Consider the following 19519-nt stretch of genomic DNA (forward strand, 5'->3'; position numbering starts at 1 on the left):
TTTAACTGAACTAAGATTTTCTATAGGTATAAAAATAGTTATGCAACTTGAAAACTGATTCTTCTCAAGACTTCTGCTTCAAAAGTTCAATTCTCTCATGGTTCTGAATGATAAGTCCTATAGTTTTTATCTTAGGCTTTCTATATTGGAATGAAATCTTATCATGTTTCAGCCCTCACAGAAGGTGGGGAGGGTTGGATGAGGGAACTTAAAGTGACTTAAAGAAAAGGAAAATAGCCGCTGTTTTAAGTTTTAAAACATGTCACACACTTGTTATTTCAAATATTTCCAACTGCCCTTTATCAGTTCTCACTTTATTTCAGAGCTGACCTCTAAGCTAGAATTACTGAGAACTAAGTGTAGTTAACTCTGTACCAGCTCTGTACTCAGGACAATGATGAGAAAAGCACATGGCAGACACCAAAAACCACAGTCCTGCTCAGCAGCTAAGAGTCACCCTCGCCTATGTTCCTGAGCAAGGATGGTCTGATTGTGCTGTTTGTCCTGGAATTATCAGTCCAGGTTTAGCCAAGAAACAACTACATTTGGGAGAGGAGAGATGACAGAAGGACAGCGAGAGAATATTTCAAATTTAGAGGTTTAACAGCAACTGAATCTGGGAGAATGACTATGGAAAAATATAAATTGCAGAACATTTTCTACAAGGAAAAACGGCCCCTTACTCACATCTAAGATGTCGTTTATTACAACACGTGGAAAGTCGGACAAATACAAACGTTTAAAGAATTTCAACAAATAGTCTTAAGGTTAAAAAAAAATGCTATAGCTTGTTTTCAACAGGAGTCAGGAGTAATCATTTAATTCCATCATCAACCCCGGCCTGCGTCTCCTTTTATTTCAACTCCAGGTCATTGCTCAAGTTTCATCTGACTGTAGCCTCCACTTTAGCCCCCACTGTCAATTTCAAATGGATAATTTCTCAAAACAACAAAAAATCCCATTACCAGTGCAGATGGTATAATCAATTCTCAATTATACATTTTAATGGGGCATAAGGGTAGGAGCACAAGATATATGAAATATTAAAAAAAAATCCATCAAGCTCATTTCAGGAACAATTTCAACTCCACAACTGAGCCTTTTAACAGAGCTGATAAGTAATAAAAGATAGTGAGGTGGTAACAGCGGGAAACACTCGGAGCAGCTGGGAAGGAGGAAAGGGATGATGTGCGGAAAACCTGGATAAACCTCTCTGTTAAAAGAATGAGAATCTCTTTACTCCAAATATGTTAAAAAGAGAAACAAAAAAATTTAATTAAAAAGGAGTTATGAAAAATTCTGGTAATCTCTAGATAATACTAAAGATTGAGAACATTTTCCATTCAAGATAAATAACCAAGACTAAGAATAAATTTAAAATCTATCATTTAAATATCTACAATTCAGATGTCTTTTTATCACTAGAGGATATGAATTTTGTGACACTAAAATGCATATGACATGGTCAAGGAAGAAATGTGAAATCTCTAAATCCCTGAACAAATTTCTAAATACAAACAGGTAAACAAATAGCTTTCTAATGTCTTTCTTGATGATGAATGATGCATGTACGTTATGGAAAAATTTTAATCATAAAGAAGTACAAATAATAAGGTGAAAATCTCTCTGAAATCACCATAAATGGATGACCACAGCCAGCATTTTGGTCTATACTAATCAGGTTTTCTTTTCTCCTTGAACCATACAAAGCTGCAATATTCAGTCTTTTTTTTTTTTTTCTTTTATTGTGCCACTGGAAGAATTGCTGTTTTTTAACTTTTTACTCTAAAGTAGTTATAGGTTCACAGGATGTTGTCAAGAAATGAACATGGCAGTCCCACCCACCCACCCTGAGCCTCCCCCAATGCTAACATACTAATTACTGTACAATATCAAACCCCAAAAAACGGACACTGGTACACTCCACAGAGTGTACTCAGATCTCAACTGTTGTGCAGGCACTCATGTGAGAGTAGGGTGGCGGGGGAGGGAGGCTCTGCTGGCTTATTACATGCACAGTCTACAGTCTTGTGCAGACCTGTCTGTCCTGAAGGACACCTGGGTTGCTTCCAGCTTTTGGCTATTATGAATAAAGCTGTTATGAGCACCAGCTCCTGGATGAAAATAAGTCATCTCTTGGAGATAAATGCCCAAGAATGCAACTGCTGGGTCATATGGTAAGTGCATTTTTGGGTTTAGAAAGGAACTGCCAAACTCTTTTTTCAAGTGGCCCCATCACCAGTGTAAGGGCGACCTCAGTCCTCCACATCCTCTCCAGCATTTGGTGAGACTGGTGAGACCTAACTACTAACTGATACAGGGAACTGGTTTCCTTTCCTGTCTCTTCTCCCTAGAGTATGTAACTGCCAGGAACAAGTTTCAACTTCCTTTTAAATATTTTCCATAATTGCTATTATTTAAATAGTAAGATATATTTAATTTTAGAAAAATTCTACACAGGAATTGAGGATTTGTTAGACAATGACAAAATATACATTTCCTTCCAGTTTTAAAACCCACCTAATTCTGTAATTTTACCATTTAACAATTACCTTTTATTTCTACTGCAAATTAGTTCTCCAAATAAGGCACACACAACCATTTTTATAGGCTCCCCAACCTCCTGCCCTACCTTAAAATATGAATACAAATTGTCTCAGATCAAAAAAGAGACCTTTAATTAATACTGTCCTAGAATTGTAGGTTTTAAACATTCATTTTAAACTTTCATTTAACCAGCTTCTGTGCCCTATGTTTCTACAGTTTTTAAAAAAGTTTTCTGTCCAGCCTTCATCAACAGTTGGTTTCCAAGACAGACTTACAATTATTTTATACATTATTTCTGAGTATTCTAAAATATTATAGAGCCTTTATCCCATAGAATTGGTCCTTAGGGGAAAAAAAATCAGTGCATGCTAAAGTTAATACATTTTTTAAAAGAAAGTTAAATGACTTTTAGTACTTTTCTTCGCCCTCCCTCCAACACACACACACACACACACACACACACACACACACACACACACACACACACACACACGCTTATCAAGAACCAAATGACACATTTCTTTTACATGCAACTAATAGAGGATGCTTCTTACCTAAAATGTAGCAGTTTGGAACAATGGCAGGTTTTGCAGACAGACAGAATAAATAACTTTTAGACAACAACTCATGGCAACTCCTAAGAAGACTTCACAAAGTTCAATCCTTTAGAGCAGCTACTGGAACAGCTGTTTCCTAAACCCATGTCACAGGAAACAAACACCATTCTAGTGCCTAAACTTCTGGAACACTTTTTAAATTTCTATCAATTACCCTGGAGGAAATGACCATGACCTACAGTATGGCCAAAATAGATACTGCAGAAACACAATACGTACAAGGTTTGTCCAAAACAGACAGAAATACTCAACTGTACCTTATCTTGTTTTCTGAGAGGAGCAAGGCAGTTTAGAAGCCCCCAGTGTGGCTGCTAGTCTGTGAGGCACACCACTCACCCCGCCAGGCCTCCAATTTCCTATCAGTTAGAAAGGGTGGGGGTGGGTGGATGACATCCAGAAGAAAGTCACTTCCAGCTCTTAAATACTATGAGCTATTTTTCCTTACTTTTGATTGGGGCAGGAGGAGGGATCTCAAATCCTTTTTTTTTTTTTTACTAAAATTATATGAAAATCAGATTAGCAGTAAGGAATTCAGGACCTATTGAATTAAGACAATGACATTTCAGGAAAATCAGATTCAACTATTAACAAAAACCTGAAGGTATTTTTTGCATTCGTTTTCTCGGTCATTCTATTGCTTAAAGAATGATTAGAACCAAAAAGCGTAAGATTAATGGATAAGTGAGGAGTGCACTCAATCTGTGGTCAGAGGCTTCCTGAGTTATTAACTTGTTCAAACTTCACGGGCTCAAGGTGGGAGGTTGACAGGAGAGCTTGTGGCCTGAAGTGAGTCCAGGCAGCATCAGGGTAGCTATACTTCCTTCAGGGGATCGACAAATAACTAGACGGATAAGATGAGTCCGTTTACAGGAGTGGTTCAACTCCATTTGAAAGTGTTTTATGTTGACAATGTATACTTTTTTACAAAATCAATATGTAAAAATGCTGTATAAGATATCAAGCATATGTCATGTTATCCCATTCTTCAGATGGTTTCCAATTTTCTTCTTATTAGACTAAAAAAACTTCAGGCCTGAAGCTCTGTGTTATGAATATTTAGCCCAATTTCCTAGAATTTTAAAGTGATATCTGACTTTCCTTAATTTTACTTAGAATATTAACCTACTTAACAGCAATTATTTGGGGAGGAAAAAAAAATGGGAAAAGTTGGGATTGCTACAGGAATCCTTTCAAAATCCAAAGTTTTTTTTTGTTTTTTTTTTTTTTTTGTTACTACATTAAAGACTCCAGGCAGAGAGGGGTATAGCTCAAGGGATAAAGTGCATGCTTAGCATGCATAGGGTCCTAGGTTCAATCCCCAGTACCTCCTCTAAATAAATATATAAATAAGTAAACCTAATTAACCTCCCCCTAAAAAAAGTTAAAAATAAATTAAAAAAAAAAAAAAGACTCCAGAAAAGAAGTATAAACCAGTTGCTCGTGTCTAAGTGTGAAAATCAACCATTAGAGAGTTCATTCAAAGGGGATATGGAGATAGCAGGTCTGCAGTGTCATCATAATCACCTTGGGGGCTGGTGAGAAGAGGCTGCTGGATCTCTGGGCCCTATGACCAGAGTTTCTGGTTCAGTAATTTGTGGGGCCAGGAATCTGCATTTCTAACTAATTTCAAGGTGATGCTGATGCTGCTGGTCCAGGGACCAGGCTTTGAGAACCAAGCTCTTGAGGAAATATATCTGCATCCACTTCATTCAGATTTTCACTCTGAATAAATATTTATATAATTGAAAAGAATAAATATAAGATGAGGAAGCTGGTGCAATTCATGGAAATGACAGAAACATCCTCTCCTAAACTCTCTTTAAATTATTTACAAAATCGTCTAAAACGGAAAATCTCCAGCAGCAGCCAAAAGGTATAAAGGTAAACAAGCGTGCCCACAGTCGTCCTCCCAGAGCAGAGACGGGCGCCTGCAGGGTGGGAATCCCTCTGGAGCACTGGATCCCGTTCTGTGGCTCCCTCACCAGTCCCGGGCTCGTGGCCCGGGGGCTTCATACAGCAGGAAAGAAAAATGCTGTGACCATCTGTTCTTTGTCCTGAACCCAGATCCAACCAAGGGGCGAGTCTCATCCTCTCCATTTCCAGAGACAACATAGGATCATCTCCATTAGACATTTATGTAAACAATATAAAATTACACTTGTATTTAAAATAGACAAAACTCAGCCAAATGCAAATTAAGAGAAGACAAAGTACATACACCTGGAGTGAGATATGACATAGAAGGTATGCCAACAGAGGCAGAAGAGATGTAACAATATGTGAATAATGATGGGGTTCGGGGCATGCTACCCCATAATACGGCACCTTGATATACTGAGTATTTTCAGCTGAAGGAGTCTGAGAAAACGGCAGAAGCAGGAAGTTCACTCTGACCTTCCCCTTGCTCTTCTCCCCTGAAGCAGGTCATAAGAACCTCACGTAAGATCCTTTCCACACTTGGAGGAAAGGAGCATCCTTACCCCAAAGACGGAAGGACACTGAGAAGAGTCCAACACACAGACCTTGCTACATCTCCCCCAGTTCCCTACACCTACCTCATACCCTCTGTCCTAAAACACTTCTTCATGACTGTCCACTCTTCACCAAACCTGCATAAAACACTCAAGCTTAACTGTTTCTGTGGGTCTTCATCTCCATATGAAGGCCCCTGTGTCATGTAAAACTTACATTAAATCTGAATACTTTGCTCCTGTTCATCTGTCTTTGTCACTTTAATTTTCAGACCCAGCCAAGGACCCTAAGAGGATCGAGGAAAACTCCCCCTACCCCCGTGCTAACTATCATGCCCAAATACGTGCTAACACATTTTGAAGCATCAAATGCTACATGAATAATCTGATTTTTAAATTATACACATTAGAAATTAACACAAGAAATGAAATTATTACATATCAAAATCTGATGGAGAAACAAATTATTTCAAATTTTCAAAGGTCATGGGTATGGAAAAAAATCAAAAGCTATCTATTGGATTTTTGGTAGTAATTCTGAAATCAAAACTTGATCATGTATTTTTCAAAAGGTGAGGGTGAGGGGAAGCCTAGCCCTACCAGATATTACAACACTTCATAAAATAACAATTCAGACATTATAGAAAACAAGAAGAGATGGGCAGATCACTGAAATGGAAAATCCCCCAGAGACTCGATCACATACTAAACAAATATAATTAAGGATATATCAAAATCAAATGAAGTAAAAAAAATTTATGGTATTACTTCTATATTGGAAATAATAAATAAATTTATGGTATTATGGTATTTAGAAATCTTGTTGGCCCTTTATTAAATCAATTTAGAAGCATATGAGATGAATCAAATAACTGAATACCAAAAATGATACATGGAAAAAGAAAAAGAAAACCAAACTAAACCTTTAAAGTTAACCATAAGGGATCTTACACACACTTGAAGAAATTATCAAAGATCAACAGATCTTGTGTAACGTGAACAGTAAATACTCTTGGATGTTTAAAAAAATACAATAAAAAGGGAAACAACAGATTGAGGAAAATAGTTGCCACAAGTGGCAAAAGACCATTATTTTCACCACAGTGAAAGACAAAACTGTTAGAAAAAAATTCAGACCCCAATAAAATCTTTTCAATAGAAAAAACAGGCAATTCACAGAAAACAAAAAGATGTTCGGCCCTGTATATTATAAAAAATGAAGTTGTATTTTGTCCCCTTACAGACCGGCCAATATGTAAACAATGCTAGCAAGAGCGAGATGAGATAACTCATTAGCAGTGTTTGCGTAAACCGTGAAAAAGACGCTTAGGAAGCGATCTGATTTTAAAAATCCATGTACTTTCCCCTAAGGATATCACTTCTGTAGATACACACTAAGGACATAATTCAAAAGGAGAGAAGTGCTACCTACATGTAGAAGCTCATTTCTGCATGAAACGACTTGGCCACTTGATAAGCCATCATGTAGCCATCGACAAATGTGGTGAAGACATAAGATATTAAGTAAAAGAAGAATAAAAAGACAAATGTGAGTAACTCAACACATGAAAACGGGCTGGTAAGCACTCCTGAAAAAATCAGTTTCATTAATACAGTCAGACTGTGGGATGGCTGTTTGACCTCAATAGTATAAAATTTTTGTAATGTTATATAGCTTTAGAATTAAAAATTCAAGTAAGCATAAGACTCTATAAATATATAAAATATCTTCACCCCCCAATAATCATAATAAATTTGTGTTTTGACATATCCAACTAATTCTCTACTGTTTTGAGTGGTTATAAAGTCAAGTAATTCCTTCTTTTAGAAATTCAATATATGAATACATTTCTTTATTCATTTATTCTTTTTTAAACATTTTTTAATTTTTAAAATAAAAAAAACATTTGGGGGGTAGTTAGATTTATTTATTTATTTATTTTTAGAGGACGTACTGGGGATTGAACCTATGACCTTGTGTCTGCTAAATATGCAGTCTACCACTCGAGCTACACCCTCTAATCTCATTTATGCATTTAATTTATTCAATATATTTAGTAAGCATATTTACTACATGCCTATAACTCCTTATAGCTTATTTGTTCATAATTGAAAATACACTACTTTATAGCAATACTACAGTAAAATCTAGGGTTATCTGGAATTTCTACAACCATAAATTTCCATTAATCAACATTATGAGCTTCATTAATAAAAGCAGTTAATCACAATAACCTAAGGCATTAACAGGTTTTAAAGACCTTTCTGAATTATTAAAAAATTTTATAATACATTGTAATGCTTGGAAAATTGGTGATCTTTGACAGACTAAATGGCAAATACTAATGGGTAAAAGGTTTAAATTAAGCAGAAACTTCTCAGCCTTGAAAATCTGGTATGCAACGTAAGTAACCACATATTTAAAAATTTAAGTATTTAAGAACATATTTAAGAACAGCTCCACCTGCTTTGGGTTCACGGCCATTAAACACAATCTATTCATGGGTTAAGATAGATCACAGTTAAGTTTCACACCAATATTTTCTATTTGTAAATTCTAAATGTTAAAAACAAAGAAAACAAATTCTTCCAATTTCTCACACTTGTAAGGAAGGAATGACTTTTTTTGCAAACATAAAACTTAAGGACACAAAACCTAAATGTACCCCTTACTCGGAACATTTGAATTTCAGTATAAAAGTGGTGTCACTGGAATTTCCTCAATAAAGTTCTCATGCTATGATAGCAGTGAGGTAGACTGGCTGCTATTTTATTAAAAAAAAAAAATCTGAGAGATCTTCAAACACTAAACTCATATGCCTGTCTAAGGAGATTTGGAGGGAGGGGGAAAAAAAGAGAAAGGAGGCAGTAACATCTCAGTACATCTAAAAATGAGATGACGTTAATTAAAACAAAAACTTGTTGGCAGTGATTGGGCCTGGTGTTGAAGCCTGCGGTCAGGGAGTTAGTTTTGTGTGTTTTGTTTTTTTATCAAGAGGAAAACATTTAGAGACATAGATACTAAGTTTAAATTTTCATTAATTATTGAAAATTTATATTTCTGTATCTTATTCCTCCAGAAACATGCAATCACTTGACAAACGTGAACTAGTTCTGACAGCCGCCTCCTGAGATCAGTCTCACCAGCAGTATGGGGAAACGAACTTAAGCTTTGGTTGCTTTCTCATGAGTCAGATCAAAAAGAAAATGCAGTCAGAGATACCATCACTTACCATTTTATGTTTGACCTCAAAGGTGTCAAAGGAATGCCATCTGTATGCCTATAATTTGAGTGTTTCTATCTGATCAAAAATGATTTTCTTCTAAGGGGGCCCTGAAATCTGGAGGCCCGCAAGACGCAGGCTGGGTGTGGGCACCGCGTGAGGTGGACACGGCCACCCCTGGGTGTCCCTGCCAGCCCCGGGCCCTCATGGCTACCTGGTTTCCTCTCTTGGAGCTAATTTTCTTGACCTCAGGAGGCTGCATTATCTTTTTCACCAGGATTTTACACTTAGCTAGTTGTCGACTAAGCTCTGTGAAAAGTTTTTACAGAACAAGACCCTTTCAGCTCTTCAGAGCCAAGATTCTGTGTTTTTAGGTTTAGTATCTCCCTAAAAGGGCATCTGCATTTTAACAGGACACTCTGGAATCCCAAAGCCTTAAAGCCCAAGGAATAAAGCCGAGTGAGGAACCGCTCTTCATCTTTTTGGGCCAGGGCTCCTGCCCCAAGACTGCCCAAGTCGCACCACCTGGAGCCAGCTCCTGTCTGGGCCACTCCCACTGCTCCATCAGGAACTGTCCCAGCCAAAGGGGAGAGAACCACCAGTCGGACAGGCAGTTCCTCACGACACCAGTGGAACACTGGGAGATCAAAATTGTGTTCCGTTTACGTTTACACGTTAGCATCATGATTCTTAACACTGATGGAAAAATTCAGATGTTAGATTTCTTTAGACTTTAAATATCACTGAAGAACACTCAATAACATTCAAAACAATCACCTTTAGAGATGTTTTTACTTATGCTGCCTTGATTTCAAATTAAGTAGTCCAAAAATCAGAACAATGGTTTCAAACCTTTTCAAGTTTAAGGGTGGGTATATTTTTATTGACAATTTACCAAGAAAATACGTAACAAAACTCTATTATGAATTTAACAGCACTTTTAAAATGACTCAATTTTATCTCCTACAATATTTATACACATTTGAAACAGAATACTGCATATATTGGAACTACCAATATTTATCACACAGGACCCAGAGCACAATATAATTTTGGATGCAAGGGCCTCCTGTTATGAATGTCCTCATGCCACAAGTTGGAAATATTCTGCCTCTAAAAGGTTCTGTGATAGTCAAATCTCAGCATACTTGACAGCTGATCATACCTCATTATTTCCAGAAAATATTTTAGAAATGAGGATTAATCACTTTCAATTATGAGCTGTTGGAGGCTAATGAATGAGTGAGTTACGAATAAACTAGCATTATGAATGGCTGTCTTGGTCTCCTTCCTCCTTCCATCGCAAGTCCCCTCACTGCCAGCTAACAAGACAGGGATGAGACATGGATTCTGTGCTTCCCAGACAGGCTGGTGGTGCAGCCAGCAGGGATGGCAGGAGATGTCCCTGAGTAGATCCCTGAGTCAAGAAGCAGAAGAAGTTGCAAGAAGAAGGGAACAGCTGTCAGCACAGGGGGCAGCCTGTTGAGAAGACCAGATTCCTCCCTTCCCTTTGAACTACTTCCTAAAAGTTCTCATTAGAGGTTTACAGGTTTAACTGTTCCCTTTTAAGCACGTAGAGAATACTGTATTTGGGAGCTTTGAGAAAGTTTCAAAGTTCAAAATTTAATGTGACTTAGTTTATTATGCTTGCTGTCTTCCCAATGCTTCTCTCAGATTAACTGCTGTATGGATATGGAGGCAAAAAGAAAGCTGGTTTTGAGGGATGCAGCAGTGGGCCGGGGAGAGGGCAGCCATGGCAGGGGCCGCAGTAGGGACTTCTGGTCGTGAAGGGATTCATGCCCAGCAGAAAGAGGGAAAGGGAAGAAGGCCAGTATGAAATGTCAAAGACGCACCATTCCTGACTCAAACTTGTGTTCAGAGATTATTCGACCCTCTGCTCTTCCTATTTTCCTCCGGCTCTTCACCTACATTATGGACAGTGAGGACTTTCATAGGAACAGCCTGGAAACTAGACCACTATTCAGGAAGTATCACTGAGAAATTGCTTTCCCAGTTCAAATGATTCACAGTCCACGTCCTCAGGCCCCAAACAAGCCACACACTCTCCCCTGCCTAACCGGACGGTGCTGCGTGTGGCTCAGCCAACCTCGGCTCGACCACCAGGTCTCAGATCAACGGCTCCCTCCTCTGAAGCAGGGAGTTTTAGGCTCTTTCCTCCGCGTTCCCACGGTCACACAGAAGCTTCACTCCTGCCACATGCTTGCCCTCTGTCCCTCCACTAGACACCAGGTTCCTCGAGGACAGACATGATGTCTTTTAAAGGGGTCAGGGTATGCCACCCCAAAATATGTCACTTTAGCACGAGGATTATTTTGAGCTAAAGGCAATGTAGAAACAGCAGAAACAGGGAAAGCTCTTTGGCCTTCCCCTTTCTGCTGAAAGCAGGGTATAAATTTCCCTTTGTAAAGGAAATAAGTTTTCATTTGTAAAAGTGTCTCACTCTCCCCTACCTGGGGGAGGTTGACTCGTAATCACTGGAGATGACTGATCAGCAGAGAAGGCGCATCCAACTGCTGCTCTGGGTCTTCATTTCTTTTCTAAGAAGGCCTCCATGTACACATAAAAATTAAGATATTAACCTCAAATAAAAATCTTTCTTTTGCCAATTTAACCTTCAGGATGTAGGCACTAAACCTGAGAGGTGGAGGAGAGAGCCTCCCTCCCCTATACTTTCAACCTGGCAGCGTCAGTGCCTGTCACATGCTCAGCGAGTTTGGTGAATGACCTGGTAACAACCCCAGCCCGGAGGCCGCACAGTCCACACCACCCATGCAGGAGCAGGTGGAGGGTCGCAGGCTTCCAACTGGCTGCCTGACTGCACAGGCGCAGGAGGCAGTCACAGCAGGCCAGGTGTTCAAGGTGCAATGATGCAGAAGACAGACAGCAGCTCAGGAAAACAGCAGCACAGCTGGCAGGAAGCACTGGCATCCCGTTAAATGGGCTGAGAATAAACACGTATCACTGTCAAGGGTAAGAGTGGGAGCAGGAAGTGGCCACTATAGGCTTTCAGGGGCTGGGCAATGGACAATGACATCAACTTGGTCCATAAGATCACTGCAGTGCATAGTCAAACACACCTGAGCTTAACAAGATTCACAAAGGACTACAGAAAAGTTGGCCAAGAAACCTGTCAAGCATTAAAAATATCATTCCAAAAATAATGTCACCACCAAATGATCAACAAAACACAGCCTGTGAATCACTTCCCAGAATTCATATTTACAACATGATGCAGTGAACTTTTCCTTGGGGTTGACAACTGAAAATAGGCAGAGAAACTGAAGGAGTATTGAGAGTTTATTCAGAATAAGCATACAACCTGTAAGGATATTTATCCTCTCAATGAAAAGTCCAACACATTAAGAGATTACAGGAACTCCCTTCTATGTACTCAGTGATGTGTACTTAAAATGGCAGCAAGATAATACAAGAAGCCTATTTTAGTGTAAGAAAAGTATGCAAGCGGAGCTGCCATTCCTAAAATAAGACCCACTGTGCTTTGAAACGGCGACATGACATGACTCTCCACATAAAGCCAAAATTCATTAGAATGAAGACTTGCCCACCAGTGCAACACACAGAAATAAGTTGTTTTCTTGGGGAACTTCGTGGTCTTCTTCTGTTCTGAACACAAAGTAGGAACTCAAGAGTGACTGTGAAAACAGCAAATCGATGATGGAATACAGGTGAGAAGGCGCAGCATTCAGGAAACACCTACTCAAGAAAAAAGTTTAGTCTAAGCCAAACAGAATTATCTTCATTTTATTACCTTGTTTCTTCGTATAAGATCATAAGCAGAAGAGAAAAACAAAAAATAAACAAAACAACCCCCCAAACACTTGCCATCTTATGAAAAGTCTGCCTAAAAATACAGTAAAACAAGTCGAGTTGACTCTATGAGACGGTTTGTAACATAACAGGAAAACAGCCCTATGTTTCCATGTCCTTTGAATACGTTAGCCTATAAACTAAGGCTGAGGATAGAGATCCAGGATTTTTAAACCCTTAAAAACACAACCTTCATATTACGTAAGATGGCACCAATCGTGGTATATATTCTCTTTTAAATTCAGGTAAGACAGAGCCAGAGAGAGAGAGAAGTGATCTGATCAGCATTTATCACATACATTGTTTCTGGCCTTTCACTGTCTCTGTCGACCCTTCCTTGTATGCAGAGGAACTTGGTTTATTCGCCATGGTCAAGGCAATTAATGACAATGCTCTTAGAAACAGGTAGCTCTGCCTTTTTGGCTCAGACAGCTTTGCCAGTTCTTAAATTTACTTATAAAAACCTATGTGGGTCCCTTAGAAAAAGACCCAGAATCTGATAATTTCTTACATCTTTTTTTTTTTTCTCTTTTTAACCCTTTCCTTTCCTAAACGTAACTCCTTCCATTACGATCATGGGTATGCACACAAGAGATGAAATATTTTCCAATTTCCCAGAATCTCTCAATTTTGACGATCAAAAAGGTCCTTCATTTACTATTTATGACATTAAGAAGCTAGAATGATCCCGGCAAAGGGATTTCAACATCACGTTCTGTTTTTCTTTCTTCACAGCAGCATTTCATGAACTGCCCTTCTCTATAACTTAAGTCAAGAGAAATCTTCAATTCTCCCTGTATACTTCAGAAAACAGTAGAAGAGGAAATATGTTTCTAGGCATCAATTTCACAGACAGAATGGAAAATACTTTGTAAAAATAATACGTTTTAGTTTTCTCAGCAAGACACTTCTTACCATTAGCCTAGAAATCTCATGTTTTCTGTTGTATTTTGAAAGATAAAATTAATTAGGTTTTTTGTGATCCCTTTGAGAAACAGTAATTTGCTTCTATTAGTTCACTCAATTAAAGGACAATCTGGGGAAAAACCATAGGAAAGATTCTTCCCCATTTCGTATTTCAGAACTAAAATAAAAGCTCAGAGTTAAAACTCATACTGCAGTCCTTGAAAATGTCTCACAGTCTTTTGTTGAATTAGTGGGTTACAGGGCACCATTTGTGTCACTGTCACTGTTCTCTTGCAGTCACCAGACTCAGTAACATTTCACTGGTAACCTCCTGAATCAACAGTACGAGTGGGTCCCAATGAGACTACTGACCCTAGATTATGAGCCACTTTTACCTAAAGGTTTTCCTTTCCACAACAGAGGGACTGAACCCTCTATGTGTGTAGCAAATAATAAGCACTTACTTTTTTTAATGAAATGGACATATGAATAAATAACTTGCTTTTAATTTTTTCCCAAAGTCTTATGAAGGAGGAAAGCAGTGAAGATAGTTAAACTCAACTGCTATGTGTAAGCTATTAGGACTATTTCTTCCTGGTAAAGAAAGTCCAAGGAACAGAATCAAAGCGAGGTGAGTACTAGGGAACAGAGTGGAAGTGACAGACACTGGCTCGCTCACCCTTAGTGTAACCTGCTGGTTGAAAAGCTTGACCACGCAGAACTCAAGGCAGCCAAACCCTCAAGGGTCCCTAATACCCCCTATTTTCACATTTCCCCTGGGTCCAAGTTGCCATTATTGCTCACTGACTGGTCAATAGCCTCCTAGCTGGTCAATCCAAAGCCACACCAGCCCTCTTCCAATCCATTTCTGCACAGCAGCCAGAGTGATTTTTCTGCAAAGCAAATCTGGTCATGTCACTTCCTGCTTAATAAAACTCCCCTGGAAGCCATTGCTCCTATCAGGCTTGCTTCACATGGTCCAAACAACCCTGTCATCTCCTGTCTCATCATGTACCACCACCAGCACTCACCACGCCCAGCTCAGATGGCCTCCCTCCTTCACCCTCTTCAAACTCGACATCATCCCACCAGCCTTGAGCTTTGCACGTGCTACTCCCTCTGGTTGGAATCTCTTCCCTCCCCTTTTCAACTCCTAATTCATCAGCTTCCAGATCTCAGCCTACACACCACTTCCGCATGGAAGACCTCTGTGACCACCATAATTAAGTGAAACCCAGACTATTATAAAACTTTTGGAAGGAAACAGGAGAAGTCTTCATGGTCGTGGGCTAGGCAAAGAGTTCCTGGATATGGCAGCAAAAGCACAATGCATTAAATCTTTTTTTGATAAAATGGACTTCACCAAAATTAGAAACTTTTGTGCTTCAAAATATACAAATAAGAAAATGAAAAACCACAAACTGGAAGAGAATACTGGCAAATCACATATCTGATAAAGAGCTGGTATCTAACATATATAAGGAACTCTTCCAACTCAATAAGACAACTTAGTCAAGAAATGGGCAAAATATTTCAATAGTCATTTAACCAAAGAAGACATACAAACGGCTAATAAACACATGAAAAGATGCTCAACATCATTCGTCAGTGGAGAAGTCCAAATCAGAATCACACTAGAGGGAACGTAGTGTCCTCCATGGGCACTCCGCAGCCTAACAGCAGAAAGAGCACCGCCTCTGAAGTCAAGACAAGGTTCAAACACCTGCTTCACTGCTTCCTGGCTGGGTAATTTTGGAAAGTTACTTAAGACTCTGTCAAATTCATAGGGCAGGGACAAGGATACTACGGTTGCTGTGAAAACTAACAGTATGTGTACAATATGGCTTCTGTCCCCTTTACTCCACGGCCACCAGTGGTTTCCACGTTGCTAATTCCAATGGACGTGTTGCAGTCTTCATATTCTGAGAAGATGACAAAGCTGACCACTCTCCTCACTATCTGATTACTCCCAGGTTTGCAGATTCCGTCCAAAATACTCCTTGAATCCACTTTCACCCTCTCCATCCCTGCCACTTCTGTCCTTGTCCCAGTCCCTGTAATACTTGGTCTGGTCTCCGCTTCTACCCAACCATTTCTACTGTCCGTTTTCCACATACGTAACAAGAAAACAACAGTCCTTTGCCCACAGACCCCAAAAGAGTCAGCTTTTCAAATTATGAATCAGCTCACCCCCAACCGCCTCCCATGCACACACTACTTAGAATCCTTGTCGGCATTCCCTTGCAGCACAAATGAAATCCAAACTCCACCAATGCTCCATCACGCCCTCTGGGGTCTGGCTCCTGTGGTGGCTCCACCCCCACCACATTCTGGCCACACAAGGCCACATTTCAGTTGCTTTCAAACCTTCAAGGAAGTTCTTTTACTTCCTTGGAACCTCTGAACACGTTGTTCCTACCACTAGAAATTTCTTTCCCCCTTATTCACGTTGGTTTTCTCCTGCTTCATCCTTTAGTTTCGGACAACAGCCACCACCTCAGGTAGTCCTTGCCCTTTCCATCCCCTTCACCAATCAAAACTGTCCCTGTGATAATGATGGTCAGTTTTTGTAAACTGCCTATGTCTTCCCACTGGACCGAACTCCATGAGGGCACCTCCCCCACCCCTCACATGTACATCTGTACACGAGTATGGATACTGTGGCTGTGCGTACACATACAAGCATATACCTATTACATGAGCGTATACCTAGTATATCCATGTATACCTACTATGCTAGGGTGCCTGGCATATAGTGAGCAAACAAATGAATCCTATTAGTTACTTTTTGTTTGTTACAGAATAAAATGATCATTAACCCAAAGTTTGCCAAGTACCTTTCCTAGAAGCCCAAGACAACTCTGGGATTCCTTTCTGTTCCAAATACACTAGCATACACTGTTTTACTATTTTTCTATCTCTTCTTACTAGACTATCAGCTCCTTGAAGGTAAGAACCTTTTAAACTTCGAATTCCCAATGCTTAATAAAGAAACAAGCACAAGTTGAATCAGCAAACACTGATTAGCACAGAAATTTATTTTTAAAAAATCTTATTTTTATTTGGGCAACCTTTACAGTTATCAACATGCAAATGGTCTGTCTGGTTTTACTTTGATGTCTTAAATAAATAGTTAATCAGAAGCAGAAAGCCAAAACAGCTACATTATCTCCAAAGAGCCTGCTTTCACTTTCCATAAAGGATACTTCAATATTTATGTAATTTAAATCCAAATTATTAATTTTTAATTAAAAAATCTAAAAGAAAACACATACACAGCTATACTCTTTCCATATTTTCATTAAACCATGTCTTAGCATTGTGATCTATTCTGGCCTAGAGAGTGACTAAATTAATTCCGGATTTACTAACAATAATCCTGTGGAATGAACTGAAAATTGAAATTGATGCAGAAGCCAAAAGAAAAAAAGCACACCTCACACCCTGTCAAAAGACACTCCCATGAAAATGAACTTCATATTTTCAAATAAATACTTAATGAAAATGAAACTAGGATTTAAAAACCGGCTCTATTCAAAAATACACTGTGATGTACAGAACACTTTCTTCAGCTGTTTCACATTTTTATTTGATATACTGAACAGACTACTAACCAAAATATCCCTTTCTCTTAATTAAAAAATCTATTCTACATATTTATAGTAATAGAGGCTAACAATTTTTTCAAGGTGGAAAGGGTTGTTACTAGTTTTCTGCTAAACAAGAACAAACACGTGTTTAGCTATATTTCACAGCATAGCATGTTACAGCAACTTGAAATAGCAAATGGGACACAACTGGAATTTCTGTGTGACATTTATAGCCTACTTCTGAAAAATTGTTATAAAAATAGCAGAAACAGTTCTGCTCATTAGCCTAACCTTGCTGCCCAAGAGAACAAAAGAAGGATGAAGCAGAGGAACCTGAAAATGTGTTGTCATTTGTCAGCTTATGTGAGGACAATGAACCAACTACCATAACAATACCCTATTTCTGCACCTGCCTACTGCTTCCTTTCTGGGCAAGCACCAGAAACTCCACCTTCTAAACCAGGGAACTCACTGACAATTAACAAAATTTAAAAAATTCTCTCCTCACCCAGCAGATCCCTGAGACATGCTGATTCTGTCTCTGGAGTAAACACTTTACCTTCTAAAGTTATTACACTCTTCTTTCTGGGAGTGCTTTAAATAAGCCAACTATACTCAGAGCTTTCTGTAAATTTCCATTTAAAGAAGGTTAAAGTCCCTGATAAAATAATAACATGTGAATGTCCACTAAGGCCGTTTATTAACTGACTACTAGACAATATGAAAATAAAGAGTAAGTCAAGAGCATACTTCTAGTAAACTAGAAATTAGCAAACTAGGTATTACAGAGATATTAACAGATAGCTTGACATCTATTTCACTTATTAATCTAAAAAACCTGACAAGATCTTTCTATCTTAATAGTATTAAGAATTATAATTATTATATTATTTTAGATATGCTAATGGTATTGTGGCTATGTTATTAAAAGTCTTATTTTTTTAGAGGTATCCATTGAGGTATTTATGGAAAAAATTATATCACTTAGGGACTCTGCTTTAAAATGAGGGAGTGAGGGAGGGAACAGGCAAGGGTCGTGGTGAAAGGCCGGCCGTGTGCTGACTGTTGCAGCTGGGGGACGGGGACATGGAGTTCCATTATGTTCTACTTTTGTACATGTTTGAAAACTTCTGTAACAAAAAGAGGGTTGGGGGAAGCACAATAATTCTTTTAATTGGCTACTTGATCAAAGAAAAGATTTCAGCTAGTCACAGTTCAAATTTATTCAGAGAACTGTCAATCTAAATTAAAAGACTGATAAGGTGTATTACCTGCCACATTAAACCGTACTGTAATCTCTTTAAAGACTAAATCACTGATCTGTGAAAAATCCTTCCTCCCTCCTGCTCCCTCCACTCTCTTTAGTTTCACTGCAGCCACTGCTCCTGGGGTTTCAATAGCCACGTGGGATCTTTTTCAAGATTGGTGTGTACTCACAAGACAAAAATTCCACAGGTTTAGTGCCATGTGATTGCAAGGATGCGTGGTAACCTTCCTCTGGGCGCCCTTCCCTGCCTGGCAGGCCCCCCTGGAACCCTGCACCAGCCCTCGCTGACCCCGTAAGTCCACTCCTGGTCCTGCAACAGCTGACTGTCTCCCAGCTGCACGGTGAACTTCCTGCTGGTAGTGGACACATGGTCTTATTCATCTTTTCCATCCTGTGCTTGGACTAAACAGGAACAGAATAAATGAGCAATCTGAGAATAAATTTGTAAATCTCAAAATGAGTAACTCATTCTTAGAACTCTATAAATATTTTGATATTTTTCATATCATAATTTTAAGACACTGTTCCAAAAAAATAGTTTAATATTCTAGTTTAATCTTACTACAGCATGTTTGCAAATAAACTCCTTCTAAAACAAAAGTTTGAGCCCTGAAGATACATTTATGGTAAAAATAGCCAATTCATATTTGCATGTGGACAACTACCTTAATTTACAGAGCTTTACCTCTGTTGTCATTCAATAGACAGCCCATGGCTGATCAAAAAATGGAGAGTCAGGAGTTCCATCAATGAGAATTACAGTTAGCACGAATTCATAATTATAAAAATCTTAACATTTATTCCATATTTATTATATGCCTGGCACTATTATTTCATTTATTCTCACAAAAGCCCTATGAGGTAGGTACCACTATTTCTATTTTATAGGTAAGCAAGCAGACTCAGAGGCTGTCATGTACCCAAGGACACACAGCTGCGAGTGATGAAGCTGATTCAAACCCAGCCCGCGTGCTGAAATGCTGACGCAGACACCCCCACCCCTACTACATACCAGAAACTCAGCTCTCCGACCTAGGGGGGTTTGGAC

The 19519-nt window shown here is 38.9% G+C and overlaps 1 protein-coding gene across 1 annotated transcript in view; it reads right to left on the reverse strand.

Moving 5' to 3' along the window:
• The window catches only part of DTNBP1 (dystrobrevin binding protein 1), an 89732-nt gene that overhangs the window by 11112 nt on the left and 59101 nt on the right, over window positions 1-19519 (reverse strand). The gene's annotated exons all lie outside the window — the stretch shown is intronic.

Source organism: Camelus dromedarius, chromosome 19, assembly GCF_036321535.1.
Source record: "Camelus dromedarius isolate mCamDro1 chromosome 19, mCamDro1.pat, whole genome shotgun sequence".
NCBI lineage: Eukaryota > Metazoa > Chordata > Mammalia > Artiodactyla > Camelidae > Camelus > Camelus dromedarius.